Below are 20,454 nucleotides of genomic sequence, written 5' to 3'. Positions count from 1 at the left end.
CTTTGTTTATTTTGGGGTGGGAGCAGGGCTGGTGCAAGGAAGTTTTGCGCCCTAGGCGAAACTTCCACCTTGCACTCTCCCCCCCCCCCAGCCCTGAGGCAGCTCCCCGCCCTGAAGGCCCCCCCCCCCCGCAGCAGCTTCCCCACCCCTGAGGCACCCCCCACCCCGCTCTAAGGGTATGTCTACACTATGGGATTAATCCGAATTTAGATAATTCGGATTTGAGAAACAGGTTGTATAAAGTCGAAATGAGTGCGGCCACACTAGCACAGTAATTCGGTGGTGTGCGTCCAAGTACCGGGGCTAGCGTCGATTTCTGCACTGTTGCACTGTGGGTAGCAATTCCATAGCTATCCCATAGTTCCCGCAGTCTCCCGCGCCCATTGGGATTGTGGGTTAAGATCCCAGTGCCTGATGTGACAAAAAACATCGTCGCAGGTGGTTCTGGGTACAGCCTCACTTCCTCCCTCCCTCCCTCCCTGCATGAAAGCAACGGACGGCAGACAACCATTTTCGCGCCTTTTTTCCTGGGTGGGTGAACACTGCAGACTCCATACCACGGCAAGCATGGAGCCCGCTGAGGTCAAGACAGCACTCATGAATATTGCAAACACCTCGCGCGTTCTCGTGGAGTTTATGCTCAGCCAGGACCAGAAAAACGAGGCGAGGAGGCAGCGGCGGCGGCAGCGCAGCGACAAGCATGATGAGGACATGGACACGGACACGGACACAGAATTCAGTGAAACCACAGGCCCCGGTGCTTTGGAGATCATGTTGTTAATGGGGCAGATTCTATCCATGGAACGCCGATTCTGGGCAAGGGAAACAAGCACAGACTGGTGGGACCGCATAGTGTTGCAGGTCTGGGACGATTCCCAGTGGCTGCGGAACTTTCGCATGCGTAAGGGCACTTTCATGGAACTTTGTGACTTGCTGTCTCCTGCCCTGAAACGCCAGAATACCAAGATGAGAGCAGCCCTCACAGTTGAGAAGCGCGTGGCGATAGCCCTGTGGAAGCTTGCAACGCCAGACAGCTACCGGTCAGTCGGGAATCAATTTGGAGTGGGCAAATCTACGGTGGGGGCTGCTGTGATGCAAGTAGCCAAAGCAATCACTCAGGTGCTGCTACGAAAGTTAGTGACTCTGGGAAATGTGCAGGCTATAGTGGATGGTTTTGCTGCAATGGGATTCCCTAACTGTGGTGGGGCAATAGACGGAACCCATATCCCTATCTTGGCACCGGAGCACCAAGCCACCGAGTACATAAACCGCAAGGGGTACTTTTCAATGGTGCTGCAAGCACTTGTGGATCACAAGGGACGTTTCACCAACATCAGCGCGGGCTGGGCGGGAAGGGTTCATGACGCTCGCGTCTTCAGGAACACTACTCTGTTTAAAGGGCTGCAGCAAGGGACTTACTTTCCGGACCAGAAAATAACCGTTGGGGATGTTGAAATGCCCATAGTTATTCTTGGGGACCCAGCCTACCCCTTAATGCCATGGCTTATGAAGCCATACACAGGCAGCCTGGACAGGAGTCAGGAGCTGTTTAACTACAGGCTAAGCAAGTGCAGAATGGTGGTAGAATGTGCATTTGGCCGTTTAAAAGGTCGCTGGCGTTCATTATTGACTCGCTCTGACCTCAGCCAAAGAAATCTCCCCATTGTTATTTCTGCTTGCTGTGTGCTCCACAATCTCTGTGAAAGTAAGGGGGAGACCTTTATGGCGGGGTGGGAGGCTGAGGCAAATTGCCTGGCTGCTGATTACGCGCAGCCAGACACCAGGGCGATTAGAAGATCACACCATGAAGCGCTGTGCATCAGAGAAGCTTTGAAAACCAGTTTCATGGCTGGCCAGGCTACCGTGTGAAATATCTGTTTGTTTCTCCTTCATGAAAACCCTCCCCCTTTACTGACTGATTTTCTGTAAGGAACCCACCCTGCCCCTTCCCCCAGCTTTCTTTCAAACCAAATAAAGTCACTATCATTTAAAAATCATTTATTCTTTATTAATAGATTAGAAAAAGAGGGAGGGAACCCGGGTGGTATTTGGGAGGAGGATTGCTGGGAAGGAAAAAGCCACAAAGAAAAGGTTAAAAAAATGACAACCTTTTGCTTGGGCTGTCTACTGGGGTGGAATGGGAAGGTGTACGGAGCCTCCCCCCCCGCGTTCTTACACGTCTGGGTGAGGAGGATACGGAACATGGGGAGGGGGGAGGGTGGAACAGGGGCTGAAGCGGCAGTCTGTTTTCCAGCAGCCGTTCCTGAACATCCACCAGACGCCGGAGCAGCCCCAGCGTTGCATCCTTCATCCTCTGGTCTTCCTGCCGCCATCTCTCATCTCGATCGTCTCTCCTCTCCTCACGTTGGTCCCTCCTCTCCTCACGTTGGTCCCTCCTCTCCTCACGTTCACTGACTTCTTTCCTATACTTTGAAACTGTTTCCTTCCACTCATTCAGATGAGCTCTGTCACTCCTGCTGGATTGCATAATTTCAGAAAACATGTCCTCCCGCGTCTTCTTCTTACGACGCCTTATCTGTGATAACCTTCGGGATGGAGGAGGGAGGCTTGAGGAATTTGCAGCTGCTGTAGGGAGGGGAAAAAAGAGAGAATTGTTTTAAAAGCTACATTTTGCAGAACAATGCTTATACTCTTTCACGGTGACCAACACTGTTCACATTACATAGCACATGTGATTTCTGTGCAAGGTCGCATTTTGCCTCTTAATGCTGAGTGCTTGTGGCTTTGCTGCTAGAGATCACAGGTCTGGGCAACAGAATTCGGCTTGCATGCGGCCATGGTAAGCCATTGTTTTACAGCTTCTGCACCCTCCTTTCCCACATACCAAGCATAGCCTGTAGAGTGCTGCAGAAGCCTGGCCAAACTCAGCCAGTTGGGGGGGGGGGCAGTGTGGGGGGGCTTGTCTGGGCCCCTTCAGGCAAGTAGAGTGCTGCGGTTTTTCTGTTAACATTCAGCAGCACCAGAAAACAAACTAACCCCCCCCCCCCCGCCATGAATTCTCTGGGATGATCACGGTACCCCTCCCCCCACCGCATGGCTGGTATCAGGGAAGATCCCTGCAGGCACCAAACTACCCCCCCCCGCCGCCGACCCCCCCCCTCGCCATGAATTCTCTGGGATGATCACGGTACCCTCCCCCCACCGCGTGGCTGGTAACAGGGAAGATCCCTGCTAGCCAAACGCGGAAAACTTCAGGGCCAATTTCCCATCTGCGCTTGGCTAACTGCAGGGAAGGATTTATTTTCCGCCACAGGCAAACAGCCCAGTAGGAACGGCCACCTCTGTCCCCTTAATTAAGTTCCCGTATTTCAACCAGGTTACCAGGAGTGATATCACTCTCCTGAGGATTACACAACAAGATAAAGAACGGATGTTGCTTGAATGCCAGCAAACACCGGGACCATACGCTGCCAGGCTTTGTCAGGCAATGATACCAGATTACTTGCTGCAAGCATGGCGTGGTCAAGTGTCCTACCATGGAGGAGGGAATAAGGATGCACTGCCCAGAAACCTTCTGGCAAGGCTTTCGGAGTACCTCCAGGAGAGCTTCATGGAGATGTCCCTGGAGGATTTCCGCTCCATCCCCAGACACGTTAACAGACTTTTCCAGTAGCTACAGACTTTTCCAGTAGCTGAACTGACCGCGAATGCAAAGTCAGGCAAAGTAATCATTAAAAACCGTTTGCTTTTAAAACAAGTTTTATATTTTAAAAGGTAAACTCACCTGAGGTCCCTTCCATGGGGTCAGAGTCTTGGGTACTGGCTTGGGAGGCTTGGGAGGGTACTTCAGTCAGGGTGATAAAAAGATCCTGGCTGTTGGGGAGAATGGAGTGCTGTGTGCTCTCTGCAAGCTCATCCTCCTCCTCCTCCTCCTCCTCTACCCCATCGGCAGAATCCTCAGGCGTCGAGACTATCCCCGACCCAGAATCCACGAACAAAGGTGGGGTAGTGGTGGCAGCCCCCCCTAGAATTGCATGCAGCTCGGCGTAGTAGCGGCATGTCCACGGCTCTGACCCGGAGCGACCGTTTGCCTCCTTTGTTTTTTGATAGGCTTGTCTGAGCTCCTTGACCTTCACGCGGCACTGCTCAGAGTCCCTATTGTGGCCTCTCTCCATCATGCCCTTGGAAATTTTTTCAAAAGTTTTTGCATTTCGTCTTTTAGAACGAAGTTCTGCAAGCACTGAATCCTCTCCCCATACAGCGATCAGATCCAGTACCTCCCTCACGGTCCATGCTGGTGCTCTTTTTCGATTATCAGCCTGCATGGTTACCTGTGCTGATGAGGTATCTGTGGTCACCTGTGCTCTCCACGCTGGGCAAACAGGAAATGAAGTTCAAATGTTCGCGGGGCTTTTCCTGTCTACCTGGCCAGTGCATCCGAGTTCGGATTGCTGTCCAGAGCGGTCACAATGATGCACTGTGGGATAGCTCCCGGAGGCCAATACCATCGAATTGCGGCCACACTAACCCTAATTCGAATTGCTAAAATCGATTTTGGCGCTACTCCGCTCGTTGGGGTGGAGTACAGAAATCGATTTAAAGGGCCCTTTACATCGAATTAAATGGCGTCGTTGTGTGGACGGTTACAGGGTTAATTCGAATTAAAGCTGATAAATCCGAATTAAAGTCGTAGTGTAGACCAGGCCTAATTCTTCTCCCCTCCCAGGCTTGCGGCGCCAAACAGCTGATTGGTGCTGCAAGCCTGGGAGGCGGGAGAAGTGGAGCAGCGACGGCGCCCTCAGAGGCGTAGCAGAGATGAGGACACCCCCACCCAAAGCCGCTTTCCCCCCCCCGAGGCACCCCCATGGCAGCTCCCCACCCCCCGGCCTGGGGAGCAGTGTAGCAGCTCCTCACCCCAGTTCACCTCTGCTCCGCCTCCTCCCCAAGCACGTCGCCCCCGCTCTAATTCTCTTCCTCTCCCAGGCTTGCGGCGCCAAACAGCTGATTGGGGGCATAGGAACGATGTAAAAAAAAATTGGGGGCACCGCTTTTTGGTGCCCCCCAAATCTTGGCGCCCTAGGCCGCTGCCTAGTTTGCCTAAATGGTAGCACCGGCCTGGGTGGGAGTATAATCTTGGAAAGGATGACGATTCCTAGGAAGTAGAACAGGAAGCGGCCTTGGGCGGTGAAGCATAGAGGGCATGAGCTCTGGCTAAATGCTTCATTTTGGGGTGGCCTTAAGGCTGAAGTTCCTGGTGCTGGTAGATAGTCACTCCTCACTCCACTTCATCAAAGGACACCCGCTTGTGCAGACCCTTGGTGAAGAGCCTATGACACAGAAACAGAGCAGGAGGAGGGAAACAGGGTGAAGAATTCAATTTGGGCTTTTGTTAGCCTGAGGAGCAGCTAGCTGTAGCAATAAATGTAAAACAAATGTAAAGACTCTCTCTTCCTCTGGATGAAGAAAGAACTGAGGAGGAAAGTTGCCTGCTGTCTTACTCATTGATAAGGTAGAAGATTGTGATGCATACAAAAGCAGAATACGTTAAAGACCACCCAGCCTATTGCAAGCTATTAATTAACTGGGAAAAGTGGAATCCTCTTTGTGGTGAATTTCAAGGTGCTTTCTAATGGCAAATATTTTTTTATAGCAGCCCTCACCTGGAGGAGTTTGAAGCATGCTCCATTGACCAAAGTTTCCCTGTCTCTAAACATTACCATAGGTGACAGAATACATTTCTATATAATCTTAAAACACTCGTCTTTCTAAATTCCTCTTTCAACGCAGTGGTAGTCACGGGTGGTTTCCACCTTGCAGGACTTCCCATCATGTGCACACACAAAATACTGTTGCACTCGCCTCTAACCATGGGTCACTTAACAGAAAATCTGTTCTGTCCTGATGTTTGATTCCCGCCCCCCCTCTAATTTTTTGGAGCAGGATGGAACAGATGTACACAAATGCCTATAAGCCTTTGTAAATATAAAAATCATCTTGTGTTTGAAGAATTGCAATCACCCAGTGTACTTCTGGTAGACCCAGAATTGGCTAGCTTTTTAGCTGGATGTGATGTTTTGATGACTGTCAAACCTGCTTTAGTGGTGTTACTGACTTCGCTGAATGCATTGTCAGGCTGTGGTAACTTTGATTTCAGTTATAAATTTAGCTTTAGTCAAAATGGAATAATTTATCATACATCTAATATAATGTGTGTGAAACATGGGAATATTACATGCTGTAGGATGCATAATTTAAGCCTGATTTTCTGAACTGCTAACTTGCAGTAGCAGTTCTACTTTTCATTGATGTACAATATATTTTATATTATGAAATTAAAAAATAAGGTAGCCTCATAACAAAGGTAAAGCATTGTGAGAGTTAGTACCGTATCAGAGTTAATAAAAGAAACTCTAGAAACACCTTTGTTCAAATTTTAATACAAATTGTAAAATACCCAAGATGGCAAATATTCCAATGTGCAAATGACATTTAGAATATTGACTTTGTTCTTGAGGTGCAAGGCGATAGCTGCACTGTGACTCTTTCAAAGGTCTCTTTTCTTTCATAAGAAAGCACAGCATAATTTTATAGAACTCTTGATATCTACAAAACAATGGAAAATTACAAAAATATATTAAAAAATAAGAAAAAAAGTGATGCTTTGTTTTATTGTAAGAGATGAAGATTTTAATCTTCTGTTCCTTTGTTCATTCATTTTCAAGTGTAATATGGAGCCTGAACCTGTTCCCATGACAAAACTCTTGTGGACTTCATTGGGAGCAGGAGCAGAGCTCTAGTCTTGTAGTAACAATTCTAGTCCCCTTAAATTAAATGGCTGTCACAAAGGTCATAGGACCTTCTAATTGTATCTGGGACCTTTTCTTTGTTCTTATTGGGCCTGATTCTGTTCTCACCTAACATAATGCAAATGAGGAGTAATGTTAATGGAATGACAGTGGTGTAAAACGGGTGAGAGAGAAGAATCCGGTCATCCTCTTCTCATTTGCAGCCTTCAGTGTTTTGCTTTTGGTCCCCTTTTCTGATGCTCTCTCATGTGTCTAGAGGATCTCATAATTGTGGGATGTTGCTCATATCAGAGGAGTATGAGACTTCCAGTATCAATGATGGCATTCTAGAATGTTACGTTCTGGTTTATTTGTAGTTAACATGGAAGTGCATTTTAAACATGCATAATACTGTGTGTGTGTGCATCCTTTTCAAAAGGTACATTAAAACTTTTCTCTCTGCTGATGTTCCCTCCCCTGCAACAGTCCAGTTAGCTGAGGAATTCAGCAACTTTATGATCTTAGCTTAATTTTTATTTCAGCTTTGCAGATCATCTTTGAAAAAGAAAATGCAGCCAAAGCACTATACGCACATAAGTATAAAATTTAGTTATATTTGTTTTACCAGTTGTAAATAGTTTCTGGAACAAGAGGTTTTGAGTGTGTTGGGTTATTTGGCAAGTATAATCAAGTTCTCTTCTTCCCCCACTTCCAGCTTTCCAGGATGTTCTTTTTCCCTTCTCAGAGTTAGGGATGTTCCCATTTTACATTGGCTAAGGAAACCGACACAAATTCCTTTGCATCCCATTAATGTTACTCTATCACCAAAGGGTTCAATGTCAAATGATGCAAAAGATCTTCTCCCTGTTTTCCTCTGCACAACTCCAGTCCCTGTCCACCTGGAGAATCGTGAGAGAGAAGGCCACATAATTGAATCCAATTCCGTGGGTGGTTATTTAATCAAAAATAATTTCTTGCTGCACTTATTTTTAAAGAGAGAGAGTCTGCATCAGCAGAGTTGTAAAGCTCTGGAATCACTGCATCTCTTCAGCAGACAGCACAGAAATTGTAGGATTGGACTCATGCTATTGGGGTCAGGGAATAAGATGTTATAAAATAAAGTTGCTATTGAAAACATTCTTTCTCTAATTATATCTAGTCAACTAAAGGAAAACATTAAAACTTCTTATACATCTGCCTGTTAAAACTCAACCTTACAGTTTTGCAGATATGCTAAACCACTACAGGGAATGTCATTCCATGTTTGTACTCTCAAGTTCAGATGAAGTCATTGCAGTCGAGGAGAACCGCTCCCTGCTCAAGATTTCACTCTGAATTCAATTGCTTTTATTAGTGAATTATATATAATTCTTCATCATATGTTTTAGTAGGTTATTTAAGTAGAAATTATTCTGTAATGTTATCTTCACATCCAGTGCTAACTATATATTTCCTAGTAGTGCAAGAGCAGGCTTGGAAAGCTAGGAAGCCATGGTGTAGTTACAGTGCTTTGGAGGAATTCCTCTTGCTTGTTCAGCACCCGTTCTTAATAATAATAATGGAGATATCCTATCTCCTAGAACTGGAAGGGACCTTGAAAGGTCATCGAGTCCAGCCCCCTGCCTTCATTAGCAGGACCAAGTACTGATTTTGCCCCAGATCCCTAAGTGGCCCCCTCAAGGATTGAACTCACAACCCTGGGTTTAGCAGGCCAATGCTCAAACCACTGAGCTATCCCTCCTGCGCGGATACATAGAGCATTAGTGCTGAATGGGACCTGGAGTATCCTGTCCTGATCTGTGCACATAAGGTTCACTCTCTGGAACACAGAGGGTGCTCCATATTTGTGGATTCCATGGAAGACGGTGAATGAGTGGCCTGGGGCAGTTGTAGATGGGCCAGGGAACACATACCATACTCCTTCTGGCCCCCCTGAAGCAGAGAATATGGCTTTGGGGGCTGTGCATTGTCTTCAACAGAACCCCCTTGACAGGGAGTCGGGGAAGCTACAAGGCCTAAAGCTGGTGCAGAGGGACTGGGCCACTCTGACATACCAGGGTACAATCCAGATGAATGAGTAGCTGTGTCACCTCTGTCCTGCAACCTGAGATGCCCATTACAATGCCTTGCTGCTGTAATCTCCAACTTGGACTGCTCTCAAACAACCTCCAGCATGTAGGACACTCCCAACTACGTAGAGGTGTGCTGCAGCCAGACAGCCACACCTTGCCTCTTACCAGCCTTAATCACCCGACGCCAAAGTGATTCGCGACTGACCGGTAGCTGTCTGGCGTTGCAAGCTTCCAGAGGGCTATGGCCACTCGCTTCTGGACAGTCAGGGCTGCTCGCATCCGGGTGTCCTTGTGCTTCAGGGCAGCGGACAGCAACTCACAAAGTTCAAGGAAAATTCCCTTCCGCATACGAAAGTTTCGCAGCCACTGTGATTCATTCCAGACCTGCAGCACTATGCGGTCTCACCAGTCCGTGCTTGTTTCCCGGGCCCAGAATCGCCGTTCCACAGCATCAACATGACCCATTGTGACCACGATGTTCACTGCGCGGGATCCCGTGCTTTGCGAGAGGTCTGTGCCACTCTCAGACTTCATGTCCTCAGCGCGCTGCCGTAGCCTCCTCTCCCGATTTCTCAGCATCTGCCTCTGGAAAAGGTGGATGATAAGCTGCGAGGTGTTGACAACGGCCATAACTGCAGCGATGGTCGCAGCGGGCTCCATGCTCGCAGTGTTGTGGCGTCCACGCTGTCACTCACCAGAAAAGTGTGTGAACTGATTGCCCGCCGGCGCTTTCAGGGAGGGAGGGCGGGAGTGACGGTTGGATGATGACAGTTACCCAAAACCACCCTCGACACATTTTTTTCCCCAGCAGGCACTGGGGGCTCGACCCAGAATTCCAATGGGCAGCAGGGACTGCGGGAACTGTGGGATAGGTGCCCACAGTGCACCGCTTCCAATGTCGACGCTTGCCCCATTAGTGTGGACTCACAAAGTCGAATTACTGTCCTTAGTGTGGATACACACGTTCGACTTTGTAATATCGATTCCACATATTCGATTTAAGTACAATCTAAATACTCTCGTAGTGTAGACATACCCTAAATGGAGCTATCTAGACACTTCAACTTGAACACACTGGATTAAATAAAACAGTAAAATAAATGTATTAACTACAGAGAGAGATTTTAAGTGACTATCAGTAATGAGGCATAAAAGTCAGAAATGGTTATAAGGAAAAGAAAGATAAAACACTTACTGGTGCCTAGCTTAACAAACTATATTAGATTCAAAGAAAAGTTTTCTCACCACATGTTTTCAGCAGTCTTACTGACCAAACTCTTTAGGTCAGGGCCCCTCCCCCAGAGTCCAACAGCTGCTTTTAACTCTTCAGATGTAGTGAATGTGATGGGCTGGAAGAAAGAGAGAGGGGTGTCTTTCCCTTCTTTTTATAGTCCTGTCTCCCCTTTCCAGCTGGGAGCCAGGTGACAGGCAGTGTGTGTGGAAGGGAACTGCATGCTGTTTCTTTGGTGAGGTGTAGATTTTTGCCCCTGCCCCCTTTCTTGCCAAAGAACGTCCACTTAGCAGGCAATTGTCCATCAGCTTTGTTTACACCTGGCTGAGGCATCAGCTTGCCTTTTGTTGCTCAGGAACTGGTTTGGCAGCTCCCCAGACTTATCTGAAAAACATGCTTCTAGTCGCGATTTCAGCTTATAACGTCATATGTAATGCTGCTATGTGCATTTTGCCGTGATATCCATCAGCCAATTGAGTTTGTAAAATGCTACCTCACAAAACATGCCTTGTACAAAAATTATTACAACGGTGTGTAGGGTGTGAACTCAGGGGTATATTGTCACAGCCACTGCACAGATGGACCTTCCCTCACAGGGTTTCTGTAGGTTTGGGAATAGACTCTCAGTTATTCCCTGGGGGGAAAGGGAGTTGAATTTTACTCCACAAAGCAACAATGGTGAGGAACTGTGTGAGGGGATCCTTGCTGAGAGTTCTTCCTGTAGTGATCTGGCCCTTGATTTGCCAGAGAGAAACACATCACTCATTCAGTGAACAGTAAAATAGAAAGAATTTAAAATTAACCAACACTCGGCACACACTTGATTGTTTTGCTAATATGATATTCATGTTAGCCAACTGATAAAAACTGTTTACTGCACAGATGAAATATCCTAAAATGGTAATGTAGACACTGCTTAGCATGATATGTATAGTAGGCTCTACTAAACTTTGTTTAAGGTTTCAAACAGGAGCATAGAGTCATGTGGGTTATAAGATTCTGTTAGTTCCCATTCATTTTTATATAAAGATGACATATATCTATATGAATTGACCTGACATTCAAATTTTATTTTAAACCAAAGGTCTTCAGCCTTCTAGGATTTGAAAATACCTTTAAGAGGTGATACCTTTGCAACAGGCTTACAGATTTATGAGACTAGAATTTATCCTACTGTGGACGGGAAAGATATTACCTCCTGGGATTAAATCCTCCTGTAATAGCTGCAGAATGATGCTGGCACCTGTAGTCTAGAATTATTAATATGCAGGGCATTGCAGACACTTTAACACAAATATTGGAAAGAATGTAGGGCAGTTTGTGCGTGGTTGAGTGGGAGTAATATTTCTTACACATTACAATGTACACACTTGCTTATGTATATTTTTAGGGGATAAAATGACTTACTGGATTTCTAGCTGTAACGTTACTTTTTAAAGTAACCTTTTAACTGTTATGCTTTGTAAATATCACAAATAATATTTAAGGAATAGCTAAACTCCATTTGCATAGAATGGGTTAAGAACATAAGAATAGCCATACTGGGTCAGATCAAAGGTCCATCTAGCCCAGTATCCTGTCTTCCAACAGTGGCCAATACCAGGTGCCCCAGAGGGAATGAACAGAACAGGTAATCATCAAGTGTGCCATCCCCTCTCATCCATTCCCAGCTTCTGGCAAACAGAGGCTAGGAACACCATCCCTGCCCATCATGGCTAATAGCCATTGATGGACCTATCCTCCATGAACTTATGTAGTTCTTTTTTGAACCCTGTTACAATCTTGGCCTTCACAAGAGTTTTAATTTGCTTATAATGTAGTCATAGTTTTGATACTGTTCTTTTAAAATTAATACCACTTGCATACGAAATTTCATTGTGTATTGGATTGTAACACACAGATTTCAGAAAAGGGCAACAAAAATTATTAGTGATATGGAACGGCTTCCGTATGAGGAGAGATTAAAGCAGGTTTAAAACAAATAAAAGGAAGTATTTCTTCACACAACGCACAGTCAACCTGTGGAACTCCTTGCAAGAGGATGTTATGAAGGCCAAGACCATAACAGGATTCAAAAAAGAACTAGATAAATTCATGGAGGATAGGTCCATCAATGGCTATTAGCCAGGATGGGGAGGAATGGTGGCCCTAGCCTCTGTTTGCCAGAAGCTGGGAATGAGTGACAGGGGATGGATCACTTGATGATTACCTGTTCTGTTCATTCCCTCTGGGGCACCTGAAACTGGCCACTTTCGGAAAACAGGATACTGGGCTAGATGGACCTTTGGTCTGACCCAATAGGGCCATTCTTATCTTCTTATGTATTGGAGAGCATAGAATTAATGCAGTTAGAGAAAATGGCTTTTCATTCTTCATTTGTACATTTTACAACATGTAAGTGATTTATTTGTGTAACAACATCCTCTGGCAAGGAGTTCCACAGGTTGACTGTGCGTTGTGTGAAAAAAATACTTCCTTTTGTTTATTTTAAACCTGCTGCCTATTAATTTCATTTGGTGACCCCTAGTTCTTGTGTTATGAGAAGGAGTAAATAACACTTCCTTATTTACTTTTTCCACACCAGTCATGATTTTATAGACCTCTATCATATCCCCCCTTAGTCATCTTTATTCCAAGCTGAAAAGTCCCAGTCTTATTAATCTCTCCTCATATGGCAGACACTCCATACCTCTAATCATTTTTTTGCTCTTTTCTAATTCCAATATTTCTTCTTTGAGATGGGGCAACCACATCTGCATGCAATATTCAAGATGTGGGCGTACCATAGATTTATATAGAGGCAATATGATATCTTATGTCTTTTGTAATGAGTTGTGCTTATTGATTTGTATCTACTTCATATTTGCAGTAAATTACAAAAAAGGATAAATAGCCTTAATTGTTTGCTTACCATAAAATAATTTTTCAGTAACCAGGGTCCAGATTGTCTGATGGAATCCATAAGTAGGGAGAGGAGGGCTGTTTTTGTGTGTATCTTCCCTGGCCTGCACCAAAGGGGGAATGCTGCTTTTGTCTCCACAGGGGACTTATGTGGAAAGGGTTCTGCAGACTTTGAAGAAGAGCAGGGAACTAGCTTATTATGATATCAATATACAAGTTAATATACCCCCTTTTTTCCTTTCACTTTTGTATGTAATTTTAATAAGAAACTGTAATAAGTATCTGGATAAGTCACTAATTCCAGTATGAGGCTGAGGAAGAACACTTCATGGGAACTTCAATAGGGCACAACTCCCCCCACTTTTGGAGCAACACAGTCTTAAAGGGAGAAGTCACATTCAGCATGATACAGCAGGAGCAACTTGAAGGAGAGACCACTCATGCTCCCACCCCATCAAGCCCTGATTTCAACTTTTGGTGAACTGCTTTAGCGAAGTTTGCCCTTTCCATGTAAATGGAGTTATTTCTATAGAGTTAATCAGTTTTCAAGACTCAATTCATTCAGTTTATGACACACGTTATTCCCCCATATGTGTAAAAAACAGAGCTGCAAATAATTTTTAAGTTATGTGTGTATACATCAGTGTGGACAATTTTATACATAAAAATGTTATATATGAAAGAAAGAACCAAAATATAATGAAGTAACAGCACAAAGATGCTTGGCAGATGAGATACAAGTGGACCACAATGCACAAGTATAAACCACATGCCTAACTGAGTTGGACACATAATACACATAATACACTGCATAACATCTAGCTGATGGGAATGCAAGTCAACTACATTAAAATTCCTTTTCACTCTTGGTGTCATGAGATATTTATGTTCACCCTCACACTCAAATCTGAGGAGTAGCTAGAAATCTGCAATTTGTATGTACACTAGCTTACCTTCTGTCACAATTGCTTCCCAGATGTGCCTTTGTATTCAAAATAATCACTAACACAGTGGGTGCCCTTAGAAGTATCTAATAGTTTCTAATAAAAGGCCTGAGAAATCAAGTATGTTTATCATTCACCACAAAAAATTGCTGCTCCCAGGGCACTGTACACCATGAGAAGCCTTCTAATATTAAATGAATCATCTTATGATTCCTATATCTTGTATGGGGATCTATATCCTGCCCTCCCAGGGAGATGGTGACTTGATGTTTCTTCCATCTTCTACTAATAATCAGTCTATGATCCTACCATAGATTATGCTTAGCTGTGTCCATGTCTCCAGCTCTAATGTTCAATCTCTTTTACTCTCTTTTTGTTAGGGCCAGTCTTAGAGCATGTCTACACTGGCAGAGTTACAGCGCCGGGAGTTAACAGCGCCGCTCAGAGAGCACTGAAAGGAAACCGCGGTTGTGTGTTCACACTGTCAGCTGCCTGCGCAATAGTGTGTTCATACTTGCGGCACTTGCAGCGGTATTCGGAGCGGTGCACTCTGGGCAGTTATCTCACAGAGCATCTCTTTCTCTTCTGCCGCTAAGAGTTGTGGGAAGGCGGAGGGGGTCATGGGGCATCCTGGGTCCTGTCCCAGTGCCCCGGGATGCATTGCTTCACATCCCAGCAATCCCTGTGCTTCTGTCCGCATTTGGTGCCATCTTTCAATGGTTTGTGTATTGTATGCCCTGCCTCTTTGGGCTGCAGGAATGGATCCCAAACTATTGACCAGTATGCTGCTCGCTGTGACCAACGTTACAAGTGGTAGTGGAATTATTCCTTAAACTACAAAGGCAAGAGGGCTGTGACATTGATCTCGCCACGCATAGTAGCTACAACATGAGATTGCTTTTGGCATCAGAGAGGTGCTGACCACAGTGGAACACCGCTTTTGTGCTTGGGAAACAAGCACTGAGTGGTGGGATCACATCATGATTCGGGTGACCAGATGTCCCGATTTTATAGGGACAGTCCCGATATTTGGGGCTTTTTCTTATATAGGCTCCTATTACCCCCCACCCCATCCTGATTTTTCACACTTGCTGTCTGGTCACCCTAATCGTGATGCACGTCTGGGATGACAAGCTGTGACTGCAGAACTTTTGGATGAGGAAAGCCACATTCATGGAACTGTGTGATGAGCTCACCCGAGCCCTGCAGCACAAGGACACGAGAATGAGAGCTGCCCTGCCATTGGAGAAGCATGTGGCAATTGCACTGTGGAAGCTGGCTACTCCAGACTGCTACCGATCGGTCGCTAACCAGTTCAGAGTGGGAAAGTCAACCGTTGGACACGTGTTGACCGAAGTGTGCAGGGCCATTAATCGCATCCTGCTTTGAAAGACCATGACTCTCAGCAATGTGCGTTACATTGTGGATGGCTTTGCACAAATGGGCTTCTCTAACTGCGGAGGGGCGATAGATGGCATGCATATTCCAATTCTGGCACCAGACCACTTAGCCAATGAGTACATTAATCGCAAAGTGTATTTCTCAATGGTTCTCCAGGCACTTGTGGATCACCACGGGCATTTCACAGACATTAACGCAGGCTGGTCTGAAAAGGTGCATGATGCACGCATCTTTCAGAACACTGGCCTGTTCAGGAAGCTCCAAGCAGAGACTTTCTTCCCGGATTAGAAGATCACCGTAGGGGAAGTCAAAATGCCCATTGTGGTCCTGGGAGACCCTGCCTACCTCTTAATGCCGTGGTTTATGAAGCCATACATGGGGCAATTTGACTGCAGCAAGGAGCAGTTCAACAACAGGCTAAGCAAGTGCAGAATGACTGTTGAGTGTGCTTTTGGCCATTTAAAAGCCTGCTGGCGGTGTCTCTATGGGAAGCTGGACCTAGCCAATGACAATATTCCTATGCTTATAGTTGCGAGCTATACATGCCATAATATTTGTGAAGGGAAGGGTGAAAGCTTCACTCAGGGCTGGACCGCAGAGGCTCAGTGCTTGGAGGCTGAGGCTGAACAGCCAGAGACCAGGGCTACCAGAGGGGCGCAGCATGGGGCCATAAGGATCAGGGATGCCTTGAGGCAGCAATTTGAAGCCGAAAGCGACTATTTGTTGCTATGCTCAGGAGTGCAGTGCTTGTAATGCTAGGAGATGATTGGTGCAGACAATTCAATATATATGTTTAACATAATTGTATGTTGCTTTGCAGGGCTCTTTTTGCTTTTAATTAATAGAATAAAGATTGCTTTCAAACCAACACAATTCTTTTATTAAAAAACAACAACTGGAGGAGAGAGTCAAACCAAAAAAAAAAACACCAGCAGGGAGGGGGATGGAGGAAGGGAGGGTCCCGGGATGCCTAAAGATTTGTGTATGTCCAGGGATCATATCCATCTTTCTCCTTTGGAGTACAATGCAGCGGGTACTGTGCTTCAGCAGGGCCAAACTGCAGAGGGATGGGTGTTGAGTGCAGTGAGTAGTGGGAGTCCGCAGTGATGGGGGACTGTGATGGGGGAGGAGTGGAATGCTGCAGGTATAGACTGGACCCAGGAAGTTGATAACAGTGTATTGGCAGTGTCTGGGGGGAGCATGGGAAAGAGTTTTGCGACAGCGTCTGCAGGGGAAGGTGGGCGCAGAGCTGTTCAGTTTGAAGAGTTAGTATCACCAGGTGTGTCTCCTTGGTGCTCCATAACCTTTAAGAGCTGCTCCGTGGTTTCATTCTGGCGTGTTGCGTTCTCCTTTCAGTCTCTCTTCTCTTTCTGTCATGCATCGTGAAATCTGTTCATAGGTATCATAATTCCTACGGCTGGAGCGCAGCTGGGACTGGACAGCCTCCTCTCCCAAAATGCTGATGAGGTCCAGCAGCTCAGAGTGGTGATGACGGTTGGTCATCTGAGGGCAGGGCAGTAGAGTTCAAACTGATGACCAGAGAGGCAAGAACTGGCATTGTGGGACACCTCCTGGAGGCCAACCGCAGTGCGGTAATCGACCAGGGTGTAACCCCGGCGCAGAAAGCTGTACGCCTCTCGTTGGGCTGTTTTTTTTTTACAGCGCTACAACTGCGCAGTTTCTGCGCATTAAGTGGCTTGGCAGTGTGCACACCTTGGGAGTTACAGCGCAGAAAGCTGCTTTACTGCACAGAAACTTGCCAGTGTAGACAGGGCCTTATGTTTTGTAGCACCCCAAGCAAGAGTGGTACCTAGGGTGACCACCTATTTTGCATTTTGAATGTCATCTAGCCAGCACCCAATATAGTGATACTAAGAATTAGTTGATGTAAGAAACCTGCAAAAAATCATATACTGTAATGCAAATGTGACTCTTGAATTGTGAATAAAACATTGTGAGGCATGCTGTCCCTTAAAAATAAGCCTTGTTCAGTACATTTCCTTGAAAAAATAGGTTGCTGTCAGAGTGTCAGTTCCCATCTTGCCCTCCCTTTCCCACTGCTAGAGAGAGAGAGAGAGAGAGGGAATAGTGGGTGGTGGGGGAAGGGTAGGCAACATTAACACCTGCCACTTTCAATGATGGGTGCTCAAGGTGCTATAGGCAGAGATATTACAGCTGTGAAAGTGATGCTGAACAGAGGGAAAAAACTGATTCTGAGCCTTGGATTAACTGAACCTTGGCATAGCTGGTGGTGGGAGGGAGAAATAGGTGTGGCAAGGCACTTGTATGTTATCTTTGATCATCAAGAATCTGGACCTGGGTGGGGACTAGTCTGTTCTCCAAAATGCTCCTCTCCCGACATCAGCGCCCCACGGGTAGTGGACTGCCTCCTTCCTTCCTGTGGTCTCTCCGGCATGCTCGGGAAGCTTGCCCTCCCGTCGCCTGCTCTGCTCGCAGTGCCGCTGTGAACCTGCAGGCGCTCCCCTTTCCCAACCCTGGGCTAGCCGCCTCCTCAACCAGAGCCACCTCCTCGGCCTATGAAAGGCCCCCTGTAGATGCCGCTGAGGCTCTGGTCTTCCTGCCCTCTTGGTGGGGAGGCTGATTGTGGTTACTCTGGTAACCAGACTTTTAGTGTCCAGTTAGCAGTGCTGACCAAATACTGCCAGGTTCCCTTTTCAACCAGATACCTGGCAACCCTAAAGTCATACCATTGTAAAGGAGCTACAGCAGAACCTAGACCTGGACCCAAAGAGCCAAACATGGCCCAAAAGACAGTATGTGGCTCCCAGCCTTAGTGTATCCCTTGCTTTACCAATTGGTGGTCTTCTGAATTTTTTTAATATAAAAAAGTATTGTATGTCTGATTTGTTTTGAAACAGTGCAGAGAAAACTTATTGGAAGCTGATGTGAAGCTCTCAGACTTCACCATTTGTAGGCAGGTATGAACCTCCTGACCTGAGGAGGGGAGTGTGGGATTCGAGCTAATCCAAAATTTGTTGAATAATGTATCTAACTTCCCAATATTTTAAAGCAAATTATCCAATTGATTCTTTTCACCCATTTTCTAGCTATTTGTCTACCATACAGAGAAAATACGTCATCAACCATATCCATTGGCAATGGAGAGTATCTGTACGTCAAATGAAATCTCAAAAAAAGGTATTTTGTTTTGCTCAGCTAGAGATGGGATATCTTTATAGTAGAGGTACATCTGTACCACTGCCGGCTCCAGCATTTCTGCTGCCCCAAGCAAAAAAAAAAGCGATCGGCAGCAGCAATTGAAAAAAAAAAAAAAAAAAAAAAAGCCGCGATTGGCGGCGGCAGTTCAGCGGCAGGTCCTTCGCTCCTAGAGGGAGTGAGGGACCTGCCGCCCCCGAATTGCCGCAGGTGCCGCCCCTCTCCCTTGGCCACCCCAAGCATCTGCTTGTTAAGCTGGTGCCTGGAGCTGGCCCTGATCAGTACCAAAACCCCACAGTCAAACACTCCCAAACTTTATTGGGAAAGGGGAAGGAAGGGTAATAATCTGAACTCTGACCCAGATCTGATTTTTGGGGCTTGAGGCCATCTCCAGTTAATATCATAGAGAACCTGGGGAAGGTCATATTAGGAAAGTCCTGGTTGCCCTGATTCTTTCTCTGCTGCTGACTGTAGGAGGGCCAGGGAATAGGGGAGAGGGTAATCATGTTAATGAGTGGGGACAGCTTGCTGAGGCTTCTCAGACCCCAAAAGCGGACTGGGCTTCCCTTCCTCAAACGCCTGGAAGCTTTGGTTATGCGCCATGCAGAGTCCGGGGCGGCTGGGGAGGAGGCGGTATCTGCTGCTATTCAGCTTCCCGGGTTCATTAGTAGTCTCCGTGTGTGGCTCTCCTCTGAAGCAGTCACACAAAAGAGCTGGTGCGGCTGGTCCCGGTCGGTCTGTGGGGAGCAGGAGTGGCGGCGAAGGGGCGGCATAGTCCCAACCCAGGTAAGCGGGGGTGAGGAGGTAACACCCCGGCAGCCAGCCCTGCACTGGCGCTTGCTGGGGCTTTGCTCCCAGAGAGGGGTCAGCAGAGAAAGGGGCCGGCCGAGTGAGGGGCTGAGTGAGAGCCTTTGTGCCCCAGGCACGGGGAGGAGGGAACCGCTGTAGACACCTCGCCCGCTGGGAGCTCCCTCAGGAGCGGGGAGTAGGATGCTGCAGTGCTGGCAGGGAAATAGTGTGTGGAAGCCCCTTGAGTGCCTTGCAGTGTGTGGGGAGGTGGTTAGATGCTGCATGCAAGTCCCACTCCCCCACCCCAAGCTCCTTGCAGTGTGTATGTTTGTGTGGGGGGAGGGGACCTGACGCTGCATGCAAGTCCCATTCTGTTTGTGTGGCAGATACTGCATTCAAGCCCCACTCCTCTACCCTGACTGAGCTCCTTGCAGTGTGTGTCTGGGGAAAGGGGCCAGATGCTGGATGCAAGTCCCTCTCCCCTACCCTGAGCTCCTTGCAGTGTGTGTTGAAGGGGGAGGGGGGCAGATGCTGCATGCAAGTCCCATTCTCCTACCCCGAGCTCCTTGTCCTAGTGGGATGCTGATAACAGGATATTGCATGTAGTCTCTCCCTCCCCCCTAAACCAATCGACCAACCACATTTTAGCTCCAGATAGTGGGGGGAAATTAAGCTCCTTGAAAGGGGTCTGTGGGGCGGAGAACTGCCCGCAGTGCCACCCTTGCAGAGCGAGGATTTTGCTGCCACCAAATCTCATCCCCATTCTCTCGCTATTGCGGAGGAGGAAACCAACCCTGCCAGCAGTGCAAAGAGAAGCCAGATTGGAAAGAGACTCCAACAGGAAGAGTGTAATTTTACTAATATGATAGTTTATTTAATGTGTAGCAGCTGATGAGAGAGGGCATTGCTTGGTCGATCTGTTGCTATGATTGGGAAAGGTGATGGTATTGATGGTATTTATATAGCTGTGTCTGGTGCAGGGATGGATTCAGAAGATGTTCTCTGCCTGGTACAGAAGTGCTTTTCTTTCTTTCTATTGTGGTAACATAGTGGTGGCAGGGAAGCTTTAATACAGCTGCCTCATTTCAGTCAGATGAGAACTAGAAATGGGAAGTGTTTATATCCAGAAAGTTGCTGCTGCTGGGATCACCTTTTTCTCTGACTGCAGTCAATGCTGTATTCTGTTTTTTCTA

At 46.8% G+C, this 20,454-nt stretch overlaps 1 protein-coding gene across 4 annotated transcripts in view; it reads left to right on the top strand.

Annotated features, from left to right (window-relative positions):
• Positions 1-19,185: 19,185 nt before the first annotated feature.
• Positions 19,186-20,454, top strand: part of APBA2 (amyloid beta precursor protein binding family A member 2) — a 208,514-nt gene continuing 207,245 nt past the window's right edge. For 2 of the 4 annotated variants that reach the window (XM_054042568.1, XM_054042565.1), the window contains exon 1: positions 19,186-19,258. The gene's annotated coding sequence lies outside the window, so the exon portion shown is untranslated. Of the gene's footprint in view, positions 19,259-20,027; positions 20,110-20,454 lie in introns of those variants that run through there. The other 2 variants (XM_054042566.1, XM_054042567.1) reach the window with 2 other exon arrangements.

Source organism: Malaclemys terrapin, chromosome 10 (genome assembly GCF_027887155.1).
Source record: "Malaclemys terrapin pileata isolate rMalTer1 chromosome 10, rMalTer1.hap1, whole genome shotgun sequence".
Lineage (NCBI taxonomy): Eukaryota > Metazoa > Chordata > Testudines > Emydidae > Malaclemys > Malaclemys terrapin.
Note: the sequence above shows the minus strand (reverse complement) of the source record. Positions and strands in the feature narration are given on the sequence as shown.